Here is a 15,165-nt window from a genome sequence, read left to right as displayed (position 1 = left end):
GTCTATATTTAGCTATGGGAAATGATCCGTCAAAATGTCCCTTTCTACAAGACATGAGTAAAATAGAATCTAGGATAGTACCCAGTCCGACTGCAGGTTTGGGCAGACTGGAGGTTTCAGCTAACTGTTATAGGCCAGGCACACAGCTGCAAGGAAAAGGCCCCCTCCCCTGGCTTTAGGCCTCTTTCTGGGTAGACCGTAAATTTAAATCCTTTGTCCCCACAGACCAACTCAAAGCAGTCACTGTGGCTACAGTTGCCGTGGGAGAAACACCCTCCCCAGATTTCCAGTTCTATAATTTTCTCAGCTTCTCGAAAATTGGTTCTGTTGAAAGGGAAAAGGCGATTTTACTTCGCCTCTGTTATTGACACCAAGAAGCGCTCCTCAGACCGTTCAGAGGGGAAACAATGAGTCATTCATGCTGTCAGCCCAGGTGGTGCGTGGATTCCAGACGGAGGCAGCCGAGTTAACCCCTGAGGCCTCCTCTCCCTACAGAGACTCAGGCAGCCTCTGGGGGAAGCGGGCAGCCACCGCACAGGCCTGAGCTGGAGGGGAAGGTGAAATGGTAACCAAGGCAGTGCCTCCCAAGGCCCAGTCCCGAGGGGCCTCCGAGCTGTTTGTCACTGTGTGATTGGCTCCAGCAGAGGGTGGAGGAGTGGAAACGCTGTGCCCAGGATATATTTAGTTGAAGTGCAGCTGGGCAAGCCCTTAAACAAGGGAGCTTTTGTCCTTGGGGCTGAAGTGTTTTTCCAAACTCCACCGGGCGAGAAACCTAAGCCACGTATGGTACGGATTTCCCCACCCCCACCCCCTACTCCATGTCTCTTCTTGGGGGAAAGTTTCGAATTTTCTGGGATTTGTTCAATAAGAACAAACCGAGCAACGTGGATGTAGAGCTGATACAAAAATGTAAAGCGCACATCCGTGCAAGAGACACCGTTAAGAAATCCAGATCATTTCTTAACACCTTGCATTCTGATCATTAATTTTCTGTTGGTTCAAGCAGGAAGTGGGGTATTTTCAAGCATCTTTAGTTGGACCCATTTATGGAGTTAAAAACGTAATTAAGCTTTATATGCGGCCAGGACGCTGCTTCACTTGAGTTGATTCGAATTTTCCGGTCATGAAAGATTTACTTCTGCTCTGATGGGCGCAGCTTCTTTGCAACGGATTACTGATGAGCCATGTAATGGCTCCTGGTCACGTCTCCTCAGGAAACCACAGAGAATTGTCACCTTGTTGCAAGGCCTTCCAGCCCCCATTATGCTATATATTAGGTGGATATTGTCTACTATTAGGAAGTAGCTCGGGAAAAGTCTTGCATGAAAATCTCATTTGAAGTTATGAACCAAGGGCAAAAAGTCCTGGACAGGAAGTCCATGGCTTTGGTAAGACTAGAAAACCAGGCTATATAAGTCAAGGTTCTAACAAAGAAACTGACAGGATGGATGGATGCATAGATGGATGGATAGATACAATTATTTTAAGGAGTTGGCTCATGTACTTATGGAGGCCGTCATGCCCCAAATCTGCCGAGTGAAATGACAGACCGGAGCATGAATTCTGAAGGTCATGTGTGGCATAATTCCCTCTTGCTCAGGGGACCTCAATCTTTGTACTATTCCGCCCTTCACCTGATTGGACGAGGCCCATCCAAACTATGGAGGACAATCTGCTCTATTCAAAGTTCAGTGATTGAAATGTCAATCTCGTCCAAAAACACCCTCACAGAAACATTCAGAATAATGCTTGGCCACCTATCTGTGCACTGCGGGCCCACCAAGTTGCCACAGAAAGTTAACCATCACACGGGTTAACACATCCATTTGGGAAAATTCACTTATTAAATGACAAGTTGCTGCCCGGCTGGTGTGGCTCAGTGGCTGAGCATCGACCTATAAACCAGGAGGTCACAGTTCCATTCCCGGTCAGGTCACATGCCCGGGTTGCAGGCTCGATCCCCAGTGGGGGGCGTGCGGGAGGCAGCCGATCCATGATTCGCTCTCATCACTGATGTTTCTCTCTCTCTCTCTCTCTGAAATCCATTAAATATATTTTTAAAAAATAAATGACAAGGTTGCTTACCAGCTAGAAGCTGTTGTGAGGGCATAAAAATGGGTATGATCCCTGCTTTCAGGGATCCCTCTATCTCTCTCTTACTATCTCCTCGCCCTTTCTCCCTCTCCTCTCTTGGGAGGCGTGCCCTGGGAACCCAGGCACAGTATTGTGAGGAAGCCTGGCCACAGGGAGAAACCGCTGTGGGGATTCCAGACAAAGCCTCCAGCGAACACCAACATCATCTACTAGACCTGTGAGTGAACCAGCCCTCAGAACTGTCACCCTGGCTTCTGCCTTCCAGCTGTGCCCCGATGAGGTAGAGCAAAACAAGCCCTGTCTCAATTTCTGCCCCATAGAAACCATTAGAGGTTAAGATTAATGCTATTTTGAGCCACTGAATTTGGGGGTCATTTGTCCCACAGCAACAGATAACTAGCATGGTAAGATTATAGGTAATTTTTTAAGAAACTACCAAACTAGTTTCCAAAGGGATCTAACCATTCTGCACTCCGGCTAGCAGTGCATAGGGGTTCCAGATGCCTCATCCCTACTCACCCTTGCTATCTGTCATCAAGTCTTTCAAATCTTAGTCCTTCAAGTGGGCGTGGAGTTGTTTCTCATTGTGGTGTTAATCTGCATTTTTCGGATGAGGCCACACCTACTTTTGATCAGAAATATTACTACTAAATTGAGAAAACCATCTTATTTACTGTGGTATTTCATAGGCACATGTCATTAACACCATCTTGTCCCTGCCTCTGACATTTGAGAGCTTATGCTGACATTTCCAATTTGTTTTTAAAATAATTGCTACCGAAATGAGTCTGTATGGTTAGTAAGTATCCACACTGGGAATTATCAAGTCAGTTTGCAAGCCCTGGAAGATCAAGAAGTAAAAAAAGCCATCTATCTGTAGATGTGGGATCCTACTATCCCATCACCTATTATTAATTGGTATTAATATTACCATTTACTGAGAAACACTACACGCCTGGTATCTTACATGTACAACAGCACTTACCACATCACCACTACCAGGTACATATTATTATCCTCAACCTAGTCCCAAGGAAGAGGAGGTTTCAAGAATTGAAGAAACTTGGCTGTGGCCACACAACTGAACTTGAACCCAGTATCATTTTCTCTGATTCCCAACAGGTTTTTGCTCACTTCTTTCTAACTGTATTACCAGAATGGAAGAAAACATTCTGGTCTAAAGTAAACAATGGAAAACCTTCTAGAATGGGAGTTAGGAGACTGGGTTTTAATTCCTGACTTTGTCACTAAGGAATAGTCCCCCTTGGGCAAGTCCCTTTCTGGACCACAGTTCTTTGTTATTAAAAATAAAAAGTGCAGTGAAGACCTTATCCAGCTCAAAAAATTGCTATACACAAGGTACCATTCTAAGTATATTATATGTGTTAACTGATTTATAGATTATAAAAGCCCTATGACTTAGGTACTATTATTATGCCCATTTAACAGGTGAATAGACTGAGTCACAAAACTAGTGAATGGTATAGCTATGATTTACACCCAGGCTGTCTGGCTCCAGAATCCACGCTTTTACTAAGCTAGACAACATTTATTGAAAGCCTAATTTTAGCAACAACCTATGACCTCATTAGTAGCAGTATTCTCTCCCCCATCCCACCCTCCCTCCGACTGCTTGAATGAAAAAAACTGAGGCTTAGAAAATTTGTCATGTCCCAAGCCTCACAGCCAGTCAATGGTGGAAGCAGGATGGGAAGCCCAGGTGGCTTGTCATCAAAATTTAAGGTCAAGTGCCCCCAGGTGTCAGAGTCCTAGTGAGTGTGAGGTCATAGCTTGCTACCCCCTTGCCAGAGGTGCCCCTGGAAACACCCACAGTGTGACATGGCCACACCTTCCACTGCAAACTGCAACCTGGCTGAGTTTTCCCCTTTCTTTTCCTCCCCTCTTACTAAACCAGGAGCCTGGAAACCTGAAATTAGGGCTGTTAATGCCCAAGGGAACCTGCTTTGGGGCACTGGTGGTGGGGCTTCCAGAAAAGACCCTGTGGGAGGCTGGTGGGGCCTCCTCAGCGGGCCCTCAATATCTGCTATAAGCTGGTCTCCAACCCTCAACATTCAGGCCCAATGTTAAGTAAATTACCCGGGACTCTCATGTCAGTCGGAAAAAGGAGCTTTGGCCCTGCTGACATGGTTCAGTAGTTGAGCATCAACCTATGAACCAGGAGGTCAGGACTCAATCCCTAGTCAGGGCACATGCCCAGGTTGCGGGCTCAACCCCCAGTTAGGGGCGTGCAGGAGGCAGCCGATCCATGATTCTCTCTCACCAGTCATGTTTCTATCTCTCTCCCCTTCTCCCTTCCTCTCTGAAATCAATGAAAATATATTTTTTAAAAAGGAGCTTGGGCAGCCTGAAGACTATAGTTCTGATGCTGTTGCTTTAAGAGTGTGGTTTTGTTTCTACTTTTTCTAGGTAAAAGTAATTTGTTTAAATAGAAAAATATACCCATGTTAACAAGTCAACTAACACAAAAAGCGTATTTTATCCAGTGATTATGATTCTTCATCTTAACCCCTGCCCCTGTCTCTATCCCCTGACACAAGTTTTTTTTTTCTGTACACACAGCCAAAGATATTCTGCATGTATGACCATAGAGGTATATATAGGGTGTCTCAAAAAATGTAAACACACTTTGAAAAATTATTCATTCCAATGGGTTAAATCTGAAAAGAAAGAAACATCAACTGAGCTATCAACTCAAATGTATATTATACATTTTGGGGCGACATCCTATATTTTTAACCACAGGATGGGCACCACACTGTTTTTCTATTTATTTTCATTTCTAATTGACAACGTAGCTTGGAAATTACTCGGCAGTACCTGAAGCACGCTCATGCTTTTTAAAGGAACTGCGTGCATTTCTGTTGAAGGGCTGTGTCATAATGTATCTCGCCAGTCCCCTATGATGCCGGATTAGGCTGTTTCAAACCGGAAGCTCTGACAAGCTGGCGGAATGAATCTGCGCGTGTTTGCTGCAAAGCTCTGTAGGCCCCTCTGAGATCCCTTATGTCATGGGTATGGGGGAGGGAGGGAGCCGAGTTTATGGCAGCTCCCCCTCCCGCCTTTCCCCTTTCCAGGCCAGCACTGCATAGATTACTGCTAGAGTTTCCTCCATAGAATGGCTGCAGTCAGAAGAGAATCCTATGGCTACGTGCAGAACAGCGCAAAAAAAAAAAAAGCATCTGCATGGTAGCAGCAGCAATAAAAACACACCGCGAGCTTTTCCAAATATGCCCCTGTCATCTTTTCCAGAAGGACCTGCAGTGCCAGGGGCTGGGCTGGTTCTTGGACTCATGCAGCTGGAGGCACCGCTTCTACTTCAGGGCCATGTGGGCCAACAGAGAGAAAACGAATGGAATGGGGCTCTCCAAGGCTCCCCACCGTGGGTGTTCCTCATGCGAGAAGACCTGGGCCACTTCATTCAGCTCAGTTCTCAATTTCTCTGTCCCGAGATTACAGCTTTTAGGGTAGCTAGTGGTTTCTGGTAGAAAAAGCCCACAGATGGACGTCTGCCTCTGCCTGACTTTGTCTGCCAGCCCTGGCTGGGCCCCTAATGAAATCCCTCCCAGAAGAGATGCCAACACTGACCAACACTGAGCCCCTGTCCCTCTCTCCTCCCTCCCCGCCCCCCCAATCACTCTGCCAGGATGGATGAGAAACCTTTACCTTTTTTATATTGAGGCCATTGTCCCAGCCGTCCTCTTAACCAAAATTGGTTGACAGTGGCAAATATCAAGTCATTGATTTCCCCCTACATTTTATGGTGAAAATTCCCAAACATACAGAACAGCTTGAAGGAACTATGCAGCGAACAGTCACCTATATTCCACTGAGATTCTATAATGAACATTTTCCTAGATTTCCTTTCCTTATAGTATTTCATCTCTCCAAGCCACTGCTGTTTGAGGCTTTTTATTTATTTTTTAAAATATTTTTATTGATTTCAGAGAGGAAGGGAGAGGGAGAGAGAGAGAGAAACATTAATGATGAGAGAGAATCACTGATTGGCTGCCCCCTGCCCCCCCCCCCCCCACTGGGGATGAAGCCCATATGGGGCATGTGCCCTTGACTGGAAATCGAACCCGGGACCCCCCAGCCCGCAGGCTGACGCTCTATCCACTGAGCCAAACCAGCCAGGGCTGTTTGAGGCTTTTTAAAAGCCTGGCTTACCCAGGCTCAGTGGTTGAGCGTCGACCTATGAACCAGGAGGTCAGGGCACAAGCCCGGGTTGTGGGCTCAATCCCCTGTGTGGGATAGGGAGAAACATTGATCAGAGCTGCCTCCCGTACAGGGGATCGAACCCACAACCTGGGTATATGCCCTGACCGGGAATCGAACCAGCAACCTTTTGGTACACAGGAAGATGCTCAACCAACTGGCCAGAAAATATATATATTTTAAAACCATGGAATATTATTCCTCTTTTCAGGTTTTCATTTGCAGGGTAAACTAATCCAATTGTTTTTGTTAAGGCATATCATTATCATTATCATTATGACTGGTTGTAAATGCCGTTCCCACGTATTCAGGATTGATGTAAAGGCATTTAAAGCTTTCCATGCCCTTCATGACCTCTTTCCCAAAGGTGAAATTTAACTTAACATTACAGCGACAATTTTGCAAGTAATGCTGATTTCCCTTAACACACTTATGCCAATTGGCCAAATCATAGTTCACAAAAGTCCCCTTGGCTGACTTGAAAGTTTTCCTATAGAAAGGAGGGGGAATTAGTATGGTCAGGTTCGAGTCCAGCGCTATTCCTTTACAGCTGTGGGACTTGTCCCTCCTTCATCTGTAAAATGGCGATAAAATACCACTTTGGGATTGTACAGAGGAGGAGAGGGGATGACATCTATAAATGTTAACTTCCACCTCTTCCTCTTTCCCATCCTCATTCTTTTTTTATGCTCTGTGAAGTGAGAATTTCTTCTTTTGTCTTTTTCCTTGTTTTCTTTTCTCTTCCTCCTTTTTCTTCCTCTTAACCCCCTTTTTTTCTTTCTTATTCCTTCTATTGAAGGAAACACTGCTAAAGCCCCAATAAATACAACAGTGTGTCCTCTATCCCTTACTGACAAGGCATACCCTCCAGACCTTACTGGGCCGCCCATTCAGGCTGGCAATCGGCAATGGGCCATTTGTCAACTGTTGTACTGGGATCTTACTCTATATTTTTTAGTTTAATAAAATCTCCAATTTTCCACCATGCATTCCAGCAGGTTTGTGGGTTTCCTTTCTTTTCTTCTTTTTTTTTTTAAATTACTTTTAGTGATTTTAGAGAGAAAGGGGAGGGAGAGAGAGAAGGAAACATCAATGATGAGAGAGAATCATTGACTGGCTGTCTTCTGCATGCCCCATACTGGGGATCAAGCCTCCAACCCAGGCAACCATGACTTCCTGGTTCACAGGTGCACACTCAACCATTAAGCCATGCCAATCCGGTTGTGGGTTTCCTTTCTTTATGGAATTTTGTAGCAAAGTACCCTTCAACCAGCTGGGAGAACTTTATTTTGTTTTTAAATATATTTTTATTGATTTCAGAGAGAGAGGGAGAGAGAGAGAGAGAAACATCAATGATGAGAGAGAATCATTGATTGGCTGCCTCCTGCAAGCCCCCCACTGGGGATCCAGCCCGCAACCCGGGCATGTGCCCTGACTGGGAATTGAACTTGGGACCCTTCAGTCCACAGGCCAAAGCTCTATCCACTGAGCCAAACTGGCAAGGGCCAGCTGGGAGAACTTTGCTCACTGAGCCTGGTTCTTCTCAGGACTTTATTTACACCTCTATCTCTAAGTCTGTTTTCACACTGGACCAGCCTTTTCACCAACAGCATTCAACATCAAACTAATTCCACCTGGGAATTTCAGAAGCAAAAACAGGTCCTTTGTTCAATAGTTCCTTCTCGTCCTCAAACTTGTCCCTGCTTTGTACTTTGTACTGAATGGTGTCTGTACCTTCTGGAACAGTCCTGACCTGTCTAATGTTGTGCAATGAAAAAAAAAAAAAAGAGCTGCATTTCAGGAACTTCACTTAGTGACATATACTCCCTTTGGTAGTTTGCCAGTTAATTTCTTCAGCCGGTAATGAAAATAAATGGCTATGGGTGTGTATGTGTGTGTGTGTGTGTGTGTGTGTAGTTGGTGAAGACAATCAATATACCAAATGAGGTTCCAGTTTCAACTGATGTTGTCATTCATTCGTGAAACTGCAGAATGAAAAAAATTCACTGGTGAACACAACTTATTACCATAACAACTTTGTCCCCTGTTTCTCATATAGAGGAGAATAAAGCAAAATAAAACCATGTTTCATGATAAAGGAATTGTTGTAGGTTACAGACTCCTAACATATAGGAAAACAAACATAGTCTCTTACAAATGAACAATCCCTATATTACAATTTTTATTTTTTGCAATAATTAAAACCCTGAGACTGTCTATATATTTCCTTACTTGCTGTTGAGGTCTTTAAGTCAATTTAACTATTAAGATTACATGTGGATACACAGGAATTAAAAGGGAATTTTGCATTTCTCTATATAAAGTTTCACTAAAGAATGTCATCAATTATCTTGTTTTTCCCCTATTGGCAGAGTAGCAAACTATGATATGAAATATAAGTAATATGCATTAAAATACACCAGTCAGCATTAAAGCAGTATCCAGAGTCACTGATTTTAACTTTTACTCTCAGGGTATTTGAGCACCAAATTACATTATTTTCTATTTACATATTTTTGAATACCCATTATGTGCCAAAATTGTGCTAAGCACTATGGGGAAATACAAAGAAATATGAAACAGTCCCTTCTCTCTTGAAGAGCTTTCTACATTCAGGAAGATGAGACACCCATGAAATCACCTGAAAACAACTCAAGACATGCCTATGACAAATAAGATCAGATACACACTGTGCACTATCACAATGCTAACAAAATCCATGCACATGGTTAAACATTCAAGATGGTACAAAAGAGTATAGTGAGTAATTTTCCTTCTACACCTCACCCAGCTCCTCTACCAAAGGCAATCTCTGATATGAATTCCTTATGTAGCCTTCCAGTTGTAGTATAAACATTCATAATATATATATATATAAAAGCCTAAATGACCCAACCCGACCTGACCTTTATGACTGGTCACTGTGATGACGCACTGACCATCAGGGGGCAGATGCTCAATGTAGAGGTTGCCCCTGGTGGTCTCTGCCCCCATACTCCCCCAGCCAGCCAGTCCTGATTGGCCCCAATCAGGATTGGGTGAGACGGCCCCGATTGGCCCTAATCACCAGCCAGGCCGAGGGGACCCCCCCCCACCCGTGCACGAATTCGTGCACTGGGCCTCTAGTCATATATAGGCTTACGAATCATATACATCTATTTTTTTATACAAATTCTACCCACATTCCCACATTTTATTTTTTAAATATATTTTTATTGATTTCAGAGAGGAAGGGAGAGGGAGATGGAAACATCAATGATGAGAGAGAATCATCAATTGGTGGCCTCCTGCACATCCCCCACTGGGGATCAAGCCCACAACCCAGGCATGTGCCCTGACCAGAAACTGAACTGTGACCTCCTGGTTCATAGGTCAACACTCAACCACTGAGTCATGCGGCCTGGCCACATTCCCACATTGTAAAAGAAGATACACCTAAAACAACTAGTCATTGTTTAGCAGTCTTAAGAAATGATCACATAGCAGGGACTCAACAAGTATAGTACTTGAATAACTAACTAAATGAATGAACCAGTCCCCTCCCTTTGTCCAGATACTTCAGTTTCTTGCTATTTTAAATAATGCTGCGTGAAACATTTTTGTCATTCAGCCTTCCTTAGGCGGATTGCCAGAAGAGGAATTACTAAATCAAGGTTTTAGGTATTGCCAAATTGCTTTCCAACAGGCTACTTACTCCTGTCAGCACCATCATGGGTAGCTTTATTTTTTTCTATTTTTGCCAATTTGTTAGGTGGAAAATGCAGTCTCATTGTGTTCATGCTTCAGTTTGCATTCTTTGAATTGCATTGTACATTTTTTCAAATGTTTGCCAGCCATTCATATAATCTGTTTTTGAGAATTGTCTGGTAGAGTCCTTGTGCATTTAAATTTAACTATTTGGGGTTTTCTTACTGAATGTTATGACCTCTTTAAATAATAAGACTATAAATTCTATTTCATATTATTGATAGTTGCCCTCATTAGTGTTTGTCTTTTGAGTTTTGATTTAATTAGCTTATTTATGGCCCAGAAGATGTAAAAAGATGTACATTTTTTTACCTGCACAGTTCTCTCCATTGAGTCATCCATAATTCTTTTCATTGCCTTTGAGGCTAGAATAACCTACTTATTAGTATTGCATCTTTTTAAGAACTGTGTAGATATAGAAGTCCACCTTATGCTTATAGCCTGTCAACAGGAAATTTTTAAAGCATTTTTAAATTGTTTAAATATGTTTTTATTGATTTCAGAGAGGAAGGGAGAGGGAGAGAGAGAGAAACATCAATGATGGGAGAGAATAATTGATAGGCCACCTCCTGCACATCCCCTACTGGGGATTGAGCCCACAACCCAGGCATGTGCCCTGACCTCGAACCTTGACCTCCTGGTTCATAGATCAGTGCTTAACTACTGAGCCACACTGGCTGGGCCTAAGCATTACTTATGTAGGTAGGCTGAGAACTCATCCCATCTTTGGATGTGAGGTATGTGGACTTAGGAACACCTCCTGGAAGGACTTTTATTGCGAACTTCCAAGTGGGAAGCAAATTATCTGAAGTTGTCAAATGCCATTTTCTTTCTCCTTCTTTCTTTCCCTACTATGCAGAGTGGAAAATTGCTAAAGATTTGGTTCCTAGCCTCTCAATTAGTTCATTTCAAATTCTTTTTTCACACAATTCATCAAGAATGAGTCCAATCATATCAGTTAGGATTCTTCAGAGAAATAGAACCAATAGGAAACATCCTTTCTGTTTTTCTTCCTTTCTTTTTCTTTCTTTCTTTCTTTCTTTCTTTCTTTCTTTCTTTCTTTCTTTCTTTCTCTCTCTATCTCTCAGAATTCCTTCTTTTCTTAAAAACCTCCATTTTTGCTCTTAAGAGCTTTCCCTGACTTGGTGAGGCATTATTGAGAATAATCTTCTTTAAAGTTGACTGTAAATGTTTATCACATGTACAAAATACCTTCACAGCAACATCTAGACTAGTGTTTGACCACAGCCTAAGCCAAGTTGACACATGAAATTAACCTTCACATTGATCTTCTCATGGGATTGAGTTTCTTTCCTATATCACATATCCAGGGAGGCACCTGGGCTTCTTTTTATTTAAAGGTCCCTTTCAGCCCATCCTTCCATGACCCTGAAAGCTTGTCAGAGCATGGAGTCTAAGGAGGGCAGCCTCAGGCTGGCTATGTTGACTCTTATCTGCGCATGCCCTCAAGCTCTGATATACAGATTTGAGAAAAAAAAAACTTAGAAGACCTACAAGAATCCATTTTGTTTTTCTTTTCTATACCATTTGCTTTGCTAAGGATTCTGAGTTAGACCAATGTGAGTCCTTGTGACTGCTGTTAAGACTGCTAGATCTGTTGGGTAAATCTTTAGCAAATTTCCACATACTTCATTTTTTTAAAATGTTTTTATTGATTTCAGAGAGGAAGGAAGAGGGAGAGATAGAAACATCAATGATGAAAGAGATTCACTGATTGGATGCCTCCTGCATGCCCCCCCCACTGGGGATTGAGCCCACAACCCAGGCATGTGCCCTTGACCGGAATCAAACCTGGGACCCTTCAGTCCACAGGCCGATGCTCTATCCACCGAGCCAAACGGGCTAGGGCAAATTTCCACATACTTTAGAGTACAAAGGGCCGGTGCTCCATCTTTTTAGATTCCCCCCCAAAGGGATTATGCCATTTTGCATTTCCATTAGCATTGCATGAAGGCGCCTGTTTGTACGTAGCCATGCCAATGGTGTATATATTGTCAGCCTTTGGGGATTCTGACAATCTGTCATGACAAAGATCTTACAGAGTTTTACTTTTCATCTCATTTATTGAGTTACTTTGAGCATCTTTTTGTATAAGTAAGGGCCATTTATATCCTCCCTCTCCCCCTGAATTAAATATATGTCCTTTCAGGGGAGAGCTGGGGGCATAACACTTGGAACAGAAACATGACAAGGGGCATTCAAGAGAAGAACCTGGACACAACCTGGTCAGCACAAGGTTACTCCGATGTCAGTCCGAGCCTTCCCGGAGTTAGCACAACAATGTTTTCCTGACCCTCCTAAATCAGCTTACCCGGCCCACCCACCCCTCCCCTCTGGATTTGGTGCATCTCTAGCTGCAGATCCAAAGGAAAAACCTCCCAGCATGCCCCATCACAACAGCACCAGCAAGACACCCACGCCCGCATCCGGCTCTCAAGTTGGCTCAGGGCCAGCATCACACACAGCTCCTCTGGCATAGATAGAAATCACTTCTAACCTGGTTTGGTTTGGTTTTGACTCCACCCTCTTGTGTGGACTTGGCCCCATCTCTCTTAAGCCTGAATTGCTGAAACAACCCCTTCGTTCCACCTCCCACCTCTCTTCTTCTCTCTCTTCCCTCCAATAATAATAATGGCTCTTTCATGGCACTTAAGACCTATCAGCTACTCTCCTAAGGCTGTTTACATATTTACTCACGATGAATGCTCATAGCAACCCAATGCGGGAGCCACTGTTACCTTCGTTTTCAACAAGAGGAAACATAGACACAGAAGTTAAGTTAAGCAGCTTCTCAAGGTCGTGCAGCTAGTAAGTGACACAGCCTCAGTTTGGAGCCCTGCAGTTTGGCTCCAGACCCACGCTCTCAACTCCTCTATGATCCTGCCTCTCAGATAACTTGCCCTGAGCTGTACATAGTCAGGCTGCCAGGGCCCAACCCCGGGCTAATAACAGCCCCTACCAGGCCAGGGAAAAACAGCCACATGAGGATCACAGCCAGTCATCTGCTAACTAGAACTTCTCCAACGACAGGCATTTCCCAACCTCCTGAACAGCCTTAATCAATGTTCTCAGTAACGACCAGATGCACCACAAAATCCTGGAGGGCTTCGTGAACTCTTAAAAAGCAGACACATGATAGCACAACAATGTGAATGTACTTATTGTCACTGAACTGTACATTTCAAAATGATTCAGGTCGCATCCCTGCTGGTGTGGCTCAGTGGTTGAGCATCAACCCATGAACCAGGTCATGGTTCGATTCCCGGTCAGGGCACATGTTGGGTTGTGGGCTCCATCCCCAGTAGGGGGTGGGTGTGCAGGAGGCAGCCAATCAAGGATTCTCTCTCTCATCAGTGATGTTTTTATCTCTATCTCCTTCTCCCTTTCTCTCTGAAAGCAATAAAAAATATTTTAAAAAAAGGATTCAGGTGGTAGACTTTGTTCTGTGCATTTTGTCACAATTTTTATAAAGCAGGTACAATTTCATAGGCAGCATTTCTGGCATATATGTATTTTAGTGTGTCACAGATGCACCTTCCCCATCACCATCACCTACATAACCTTTGGGGGGGACATGTTCTATCTTTCTTTTTTTAAAAATATATTTTATTGATTTTTTACAGAGAAGAAGGGAAAGGGATAGAGTTAGAAACATATATGAGAGAGAAACATTGATCAGCTGCCTCCGCACACCTTCCACTGGGGATGTGCTTGCAACCAAGGTACAGGCCCCTGACCGGAATCGAACCTGGGACCCTTCAGTCTGCAGGCTGACGCTCTATCCACTGAGCCAAACCAGCTAGGGCTGTTCTATCTTTCTTTACCCTCCATGCCGATCCTGGGAAAATGATCTATCTCAAGCATCCAGTTACCACATGAAGCATGATTCCGAAGATCAGGCCACCCCCTGTGTAATTCTGGTTCAGAGGCAGCCTCCATGCTGACAAATAGCACCACGAATGTTCAATTGCCCAATTACACGCGGGAGCCAATTTCTCCTTCATTGGAGCCTTCGGAATGACCCGAGGTTCTTCCCAGCCATGGCAGCGTTTTCTCCTTGCAGCGTCGGAACAACTCCCTTCCACCCTCAGCCTTGTTGTCAGTCCCACCGGCTTGGTACGTGTGCCCTTTTGACTCTTCACAGTAGCCTGGTTCTTCCCAAGCTTCTTTTCTTTCTTCCACTGCTGGTTCTCAGCACCACACTTTCAGTCCCACAGGGAAACTGCTCGCCCTCCCCGCCCCCAACTTCTTCTATTCTACTTCCTCCTCAGGTATTTAAATCCCTACCCTCTGCTCTCAGCAGCCAACACCAAACAGGTCTTTCTTGTCTCCAAGGCTCTCTTCTATTTTCTCTTTGGAAATAAATTTGGCTGCAGATCATGTTCATGGGTGCTGTACTCATGGTCTGTATCTCTAGTATTTGCAACTAAATATCTGAACAAAAAGAACGGGAGAGTTCCTCAATTGTTCTACAGTGAGACTGAGGAAAAAGAAGGGTTAAAGGGCTCTTTTAAGTAGCTTTCTTCTCGAAGTTTTATTTTATACTCGAGGCCTGGTGCACGAATTCGTGCATGGGTGGGGTTCCTCGGCCTGGCTGGCGATCAGGGCCAATTGGGGCAGTCTCGCCCAGTCCCCTGCACTCATGGTCTGTATCTCTAGTATTTGCAACTAAATATCTGAACAAAAAGAACGGGAGAGTTCCTCAATTGTTCTACAGTGAGACTGAGGAAAAAGAAGGGTTAAAGGGCTCTTTTAAATAGCTTTCTTCTCGAAGTTTTATTTTATACTAGAGGCCTGGTGCACGAATTCATGCATGGGTGGGGTTCCTCGGCCTGGCTGGCGATCAGGGCCAATTGGGGCAGTCTCGCCCAGTCCCCATCGGGGCCGCAAGAGGTTGGCTGGCCCATGAGGTTGGCCAGTGGGGGAGGGAGCGGCCATGGGAGGTTGATGGCTGGCCTCCTGATTGGGGCCATCAGGGGCGGGGGCCGGCCGGCCAAGAGGAGGGACCGCAGGAGGTTGGCTGGCCACAGGAGGTTGGCTGTGGGAGTTCACTGATCACCAGGGGGC

The 15,165-nt window shown here is 44.4% G+C and overlaps 1 long non-coding RNA gene across 4 annotated transcripts in view; it reads right to left on the bottom strand.

The window, feature by feature from the left end:
- LOC102240542 overlaps positions 1-15,165 on the bottom strand; it is a 33,707-nt gene that overhangs the window by 6,552 nt on the left and 11,990 nt on the right. For 2 of the 4 annotated variants that reach the window (XR_313796.2, XR_313797.2), the window contains exon 3: positions 7,789-8,315. The exons of 1 other annotated variant lie outside the window; for it this stretch is intronic. This is a non-coding gene — a long non-coding RNA (uncharacterized LOC102240542). Of the gene's footprint in view, positions 1-7,788; positions 8,316-15,165 lie in introns of those variants that run through there. One more of the 4 variants, XR_001362814.1, reaches the window with a different exon arrangement.

Source organism: Myotis brandtii, unplaced genomic scaffold (genome assembly GCF_000412655.1).
Source record: "Myotis brandtii unplaced genomic scaffold, ASM41265v1 scaffold308, whole genome shotgun sequence".
NCBI classification, from domain to species: domain Eukaryota; kingdom Metazoa; phylum Chordata; class Mammalia; order Chiroptera; family Vespertilionidae; genus Myotis; species Myotis brandtii.
The sequence above is the reverse complement of the archived record's forward strand: the minus strand, read 5'-3'. Positions and strand labels throughout refer to the sequence as shown.